A 7,460-nucleotide genomic window follows, 5' to 3' on the forward strand; every position below is an offset into this window, starting at 1 on the left:
TTCCCCGAAGCCTGACCCTCAGCCGTCCCCTAATCCTAACCCGTACGCTGACACTAACCCGCGCCCTCACACGTATGCTCCCCCTAGAGCATTGTCGTACCCTCACCTGGACCCTAAACCGTCCCCGTCCCCTAACCCTAACCCTAGCCCGAACACTAACCCTAACCCTTCCCCGAAGCCTGACCCTCAGCCGTCCCCTAATCCTAATCCGTACGCTGACACTAACCCGCGCCCTCACACGTACGCTCCCCCTAGAGCGTTGTCGTACCCTCACCTGGACCCTAAACCGTCCCCGTCCCCTAACCCTAACCCAAGCCCGAACCCTAATCCTAACCCTTCCCCGAAGCCTGACCCTCAGCCGTCCCCTAATCCTAACCCGTACGCTGACACTAACCCGCGCCCTCACACGTACGCTCCCCCTAGAGCGTTGTCGTACCCTCACCTGGACCCTGAACCGTCCCCGTCCTATAACCCTAACCCTAGCCCCAACCCTAACCCTAACCCTTCCCCGAAGCCTGACCCTCAGCCGTCCCCTAATCCTAACCCGTACGCTGACACTAACCCGCGCCCTCACACGTACGCTCCCCCTAGAGCGTTGTCGTACCCTCACCTGGACCCTAAACCGTCCCCGTCCCCTAACCCTAACCCTAGCCCGAACCCTAACCCTAACACTTCCCCGAAGCCTGACCCTCAGCCGTCCCCTAATCCTAACCCGTACGCTGACACTAACGCGCGCCCTCACACGTACGCTCCCCCTAGAGCGTTGTCGTACCCTCACCTGGACCCTAAACCGTCCCCGTCCCCTAACCCTAACCCTAGCCCGAACCCTAACCCTAACACTTCCCCGAAGCCTGACCCTCAGCCGACCCCTAATCCTAACCCGTACGCTGACACTAACCCGCGCCCTCACACGTACGCTCCCCCTAGAGCGTTGTCGTACCCTCACCTGGACCCTAAACCGTCCCCGTTCCCTAACCCTAACCCTAGCCCGAACCCTAACCCTAACCCTTCCCCGAAGCCTGACCCTCACCCGTCCCCTAATCCTAACCCGTACGCTGACACTAACCCGCGCCCTCACACGTACGCTCCCCCTAGAGCGTTGTCGTACCCTCACCTGGACCCTAAACCGTCCCCATCCCCTAACCCTAACCCTAGCCCGAACCCTAACCCTAACCCTTCCCCGAAGCCTGACCCTCACCCGTCCCCTAATCCTAACCCGTACGCTGACACTAACCCGCGCCCTCACACGTACGCTCCCCCTAGAGCGTTGTCGTACCCTCACCTGGACCCTAAACCGTCCCCGTCCCCTAACCCTAACCCTAGCACGAACCCTAACCCTAACCCTTCCCCGAAGCCTGACCCTCAGCCGTCCCCTAATCCTAACCCGTACGCTGACACTAACCCGCGCCCTCACACGTATGCTCCCCCTAGAGCATTGTCGTACCCTCACCTGGACCCTAAACCGTCCCCGTCCCCTAACCCTAACCCTAGCCCGAACCCTAACCCTAACCCTTCCCCGAAGCCTGACCCTCAGCCGTCCCCTAATCCTAATCCGTACGCTGACACTAACCCGCGCCCTCACACGTACGCTCCCCCTAGAGCGTTGTCGTACCCTCACCTGGACCCTAAACCGTCCCCGTCCCCTAACCCTAACCCAAGCCCGAACCCTAATCCTAACACTTCCCCGAAGCCTGACCCTCAGCCGTCCCCTAATCCTAACCCGTACGCTGACACTAACCCGCGCCCTCACACGTACTCTCCCCCTAGAGCGTTGTCGTACCCTCACCTGGACCCTAAACCGTCCCCGTCCCCTAACCCTTACCCTAGCCCGAACCCTAACATTAACCCTTCCCCGAAGCCTGACCCTCAGCCGTCCCCTAATCCTAACCCGTACGCTGACACTAACCCGCGCCCTCACACGTACGCTCCCCCTAGAGCGTTGTCGTACCCTCACCTGGACCCTAAACCGTCCCCGTCCCCTAACCCTAACCCTAGCCCGAACCCTAACCCTAACACTTCCCCGAAGCCTGACCCTCAGCCGTCCCCTAATGCTAACCCGTACGCTGACACTAACCCGCGCCCTCACACGTACGCTCCCCCTAGAGCGTTGTCGTACCCTAACCTGGACCCTAAACCGTCCCCGTCCCCTAACCCTAACCCTAGCCCGAACCCTAACCCTAACCCTTCCCCGAAGCCTGACCCTCAGCCGTCCCCTAATCCTAACCCGTACGCTGACACTAACGCGCGCCCTCACACGTACGCTCCCCCTAGAGCGTTGTCGTACCCTCACCTGGACCCTAAACCGTCCCCGTCCCCTAACCCTAACCCTAGCCCGAACCCTAACCCTAACCCTTCCCCGAAGCGTGACCCTCAGCCGTCCCTTAATCCTAACCCGTACGCTCACACTAACCCGCGCCCTAACACGTACGCAACCCCTAGAGCGTTGTCGTACCCTCACCTGGACCCTGAACCATCCCCGTCCCCTAACCCTAACCCTAGCCCGAACCCTAACCCTAACCCTTCCCCGAAGCCTGACCCTCAGCCGTCCCCTAATCCTAACCCGTACGCTGACACTAACCCGCGCCCTCACACGTACGCTCCCCCTAGAGCGTTGTCGTACCATCACCTGGACCCTAAACCGTCCCCGTCCCCTAACCCTAACCCTAGGCCGAACCCTAACCCTAACCCTTCCCCGAAGCCTGACCCTCACCCGTCCCCTAATCCTAACCCGTACGCTGACACTAACCCGCGCCCTCACACGTACGCTCCCCCTAGAGCGTTGTCGTACCCTCACCTGGACCCTAAACCGTCCCCGTCCCCTAACCCTAACCCTAGCCCGAACCCTAACCCTAACCCTTCCCCGAAGCCTGACCCTCAGCCGTCCCCTAATCCTAACCCGTACGCTGACACTAACCCGCGCCCTCACACGTACGTTCCCCCTAGAGTGTTGTCGTACCCTCACCTGGACCCTAAACCGTCCCCGTCCCCTAACCCTAACCCTAGCCCGAACCCTAACCGTAACCCTTCCCCGAAGCCTGACCCTCAGCCGTCCCCTAATCCTAACCCGTACGCTGACACTAACCCGCGCCCTCACACGTACGCTCCCCCTAGAGCGTTGTCGTACCCTCACCTGGACCCTAAACCGTCCCCGTCCCCTAACCCTAACCCTAGGCCGAACCCTAACCCTAACACTTCCCCGAAGCCTGACCCTCACCCGTCCCCTAATCCTAACCCGTACGCTGACACTAACCCGCGCCCTCACACGTACGCTCCCCCTAGAGCGTTGTCGTACCCTCACCTGGACCCTAAACCGTCCCCGTCCCCTAACCCTAACCCTAGGCCGAACCCTAACCCTAACCCTTCCCCGAAGCCTGACCCTCAGCCGTCCCCTAATCCTAACCCGTACGCTGACACTAACCCGCGCCCTCACACGTACGCTCCCCCTAGAGCGTTGTCGTACCCTCACCTGGACCCTAAACCGTCCCCGTCCCCTAACCCTAACCCTAGGCCGAACCCTAACCCTAACCCTTCCCCGAAGCCTGACCCTCACCCGTCCCCTAATCCTAACCCGTACGCTGACACTAACCCGTGCCCTCACACGTACGCTCCCCCTAGAGCGTTGTCGTACCCTCACCTGGACCCTAAACCGTCCCCGTCCCCTAACCCTAACCCTAGCCCGAACCCTAACCCTAACCCTTCCCCGAAGCCTGACCCTCAGCCGTCCCCTAATCCTAACCCGTACGCTGACACTAACCCGCGCCCTCACACGTACGCTCCCCCTAGAGTGTTGTCGTACCCTCACCTGGACCCTAAACCGTCCCCGTCCCCTAACCCTAACCCTAGCCCGAACCCTAACCCTAACCCTTCCCCGAAGCCTGACCCTCAGCCGTCCCCTAATCCTAACCCGTACGCTGACACTAACCCGCGCCCTCACACGTACGCTCCCCCTAGAGCGTTGTCGTACCCTCACCTGGACCCTAAACCGTCCCCGTCCCCTAACCCTAACCCTAGGCCGAACCCTAACCCTAACACTTCCCCGAAGCCTGACCCTCACACGTCCCCTAATCCTAACCCGTACGCTGACACTAAACCGCGCCCTCACACGTACGTTCCCCCTAGAGCGTTGTCGTACCCTCACCTGGACCCTAAACCGTCCCCGTCCCCTAACCCTAACCCTAGCCCGAACCCTAACCCTAACCCTTCCCCGAAGCCTGACCCTCAGCCGTCCCCTAATCCTAACCCGTACGCTGACACTAACCCACGCCCTCACACGTACGCTCCCCCTAGAGCGTAGTCGTACCTTCACCTGGACCCTAAACCGTCCCCGTCCCCTAACCCTAACCCTAGCCCGAACCCTAACCCTAACCCTTCCCCGAAGCCTGACCCTCAGCCGTCCCCTAATCCTAACCCCTACGCTGACACTAACCCGTGCCCTCACACGTACCCTCCCCCTAGAGCGTTGTCGTACCCTCACCTGGACCCTGAACCGTCCCCGTCCCCTAACCGTAACCCTAACCCGAACCCTAACCTTAACCCTTCCCCGAAGCCTGACCCTCAGCCGTCCCCTAATCCTAACCCGTACGCTGACACTAACCCGCGCCCTCACACGTATGCTCCCCCTAGAGCGTTGTCGTACCCTCACCTGGACCCTGAACCGTCCCCGTCCCCTAACCCTAACCCTAGCCCGTACCCTAACCCTAACACTTCCCCGAAGCCTGACCCTCAGCCGTCCCCTAATCCTAACCCGTACGCTGACACTAACCCGCGCCCTCACACGTACGCTCCCCCTAGAGCGTTGTCGTACCCTCACCTGGACCCTAAACCGTCCCCGTCCCCTATCCCTAACCCTAGGCCGAACCCTAAACCTAACCCTTCCCCGAAGCCTGACCCTCAGCCGTCCCCTAATCCTAACCCGTACGCTGACACTAACCCGCGCCCTCACACGTACGCTCCCCCTAGAGCGTTGTCGTACCCTCACGTAGACCCTAAACCGTCCCCGTCCCCTAACCCTAACCCTAGCCCGAACCCTAACCCTAACCCTTCCCCGAAGCCTGACCCTCAGCCGTCCCCTAATCCTAACCCGTACGCTGACACTAACCCGCGCCCTCACACGTACGCTCCCCCTAGAGTGTTGTCGTACCCTCACCTGGACCCTGAACCGTCCCCGTCCCCTAACCCTAACCCTAGCCCGAACCCTAACCCTAACCCTACCCCGAAGCCTGACCCTCAGCCGTCCCCTAATCCTAACCCGTACGCTGACACTAACCCGCGCCCTCACACGTACGCTCCCCCTAGAGCGTTGTCGTACCCTCACCTGGACCCTGAACCGTCCCCGTCCCCTAACCCTAACCCTAGCCCGAACCCTAACCCTAACCCTTCCCCGAAGCCTGACCCTCAGCCGTCCCCTAATCCTAACCCGTACGCTGACACTAACCCGCGCCCTCACACGTACGCTCCCCCTAGAGCGTTGTCGTACCCTCACGTGGACCCTAAACCGTCCCCGTCCCCTAACCCTAACCCTAGCCCGAACCCTAACCCTAACCCTTCCCCGAAGCCTGACCCTCACCCGTCCCCTAATCCTAACCCGTACGCTGACACTAACCCGCGCCCTCACACGTACGCTCCCCCTAGAGCGTTGTCGTACCCTCACCTGGACCCTAAACCGTCCCCGTCCCCTAACCCTAACCCTAGCCCGAACCCTAACCCTAACCCTTCCCCGAAGCCTGACCCTCACACGTCCCCTAATCCTAACCCGTACGCTGACACTAACCCGCGCCCTCACACGTACGCTCCCCCTAGAGCGTTGTCGTACCCTCACCTGGACCCTAAACCGTCACCGTCCCCTAACCCTAACCCTAGCCCGAACCCTAACCCTAACCCTTCCCCGAAGCCTGACCCTCACACGTCCCCTAATCCTAACCCGTACGCTGACACTAACCCGCGCCCTCACACGTACGCTCCCCCTAGAGCGTTGTCGTACCCTCACCTGGACCCTGAACCGTCCCCGTCCCCTAACCCTAACCCGAACCCTAACCCTAACCCTTCCCCGAAGCCTGACCCTCAGCCGTCCCCTAATCCTAACCCGTACGCTGACACTAACCCGCGCCCTCACACATACGCTCCCCCTAGAGCGTTGTCGTACCCTCACCTGGACCCTAAACCGTCCCCGTCCCCTATCCCTAACCCTAGGCCGAACCCTAAACCTAACCCTTCCCCGAAGCCTGACCCTCAGCCGTCCCATAATCCTAACCCGAACGCTGACACTATCCCGCGCCCTCACACGTACGCTCCCCCTAGAGTGTTGTCGTAACCTCACCTGGACCCTAAACCGTCCCCGTCCCCTAACCCTAACCCTAAGCCGAACCCTAACCCTAACCCTTCCCCGAAGCCTGACCCTCAGCCGTCCCCTAATCCTAACCCGTACGCTGACACTGACCCGCGCCCTAACACGTACGCTCCCCCTAGAGCGTTGTCGTACCCTCACCTGGACCCTGAACCGTCCCCGTCCCCTAACCCTAACCCTAGCCCGAACCCTAACCCTAACCCTTCCCCGAAGCCTGACCCTCAGCCGTCCCCTAATCCTAACCCGTACGCTGACACTAACCCGCGCCCTCACACGTACGCTCCCCCTAGAGCGTTGTCGTACCCTCACCTGGACCCTACACCGTCCCCGTCCCCTAACCCTAACCCTAGCCCGAACCCTAACCCTAACCCTTCCCCGAAGCCTGACCCTCAGCCGTCCCCTAATCCTAACCGGTACGCTGACACTAACCCGTGCCCTCACACGTACGCTCCCCCTAGAGCGTTGTCGTACCCTCACTTGGACCCTGAACCGTCCCCGTCCCCTAACCCTAACCCGAACCCGAACCCTAACCCTAACCCTTCCCCGAAGCCTGACCCTCAGCCGTCCCCTAATCCTAACCCGTACGCTGACACTAACCCGCGCTCTCACACGTACGCTCCCCCTAGAGCGTTGTCGTACCCTCACCTGGACCCTGAACCGTCCCCGTCCCCTAACCCTAACCCTAGCCCGAACCCTAACCCTAACACTTCCCCGAAGCCTGACCCTCAGCCGTCCCCTAATCCTAACCCGTACGCTGACACTAACCCGCGCCCTCACACGTACGCTCCCCCTAGAGCGTTGTCGTACCCTCACCTGGACCCTAAACCGTCCCCGTCCCCTATGCCTAACCCTAGGCCGAACCCTAAACCTAACCCTTCCCCGAAGCCTGACCCTCAGCCGTCCCCTAATCCTAACCCGTACGCTGACACTAACCCGCGCCCTCACACGTACGCTCCCCCTAGAGCGTTGTCGTACCCTCACGTGGACCCTAAACCGTCCCCGTCCCCTAACCCTAACCCTAGCCCGAACCCTAACCCTAACACTTCCCCGAAGCCTGACCCTCAGCCGTCCCCTAATCTTAACCCGTACGGTGACACTAACCCGCGCCCTCACACGT

The sequence above is a fragment of the Globicephala melas genome, chromosome 12, assembly GCF_963455315.2.
Source record: "Globicephala melas chromosome 12, mGloMel1.2, whole genome shotgun sequence".
Classification (NCBI taxonomy): domain Eukaryota; kingdom Metazoa; phylum Chordata; class Mammalia; order Artiodactyla; family Delphinidae; genus Globicephala; species Globicephala melas.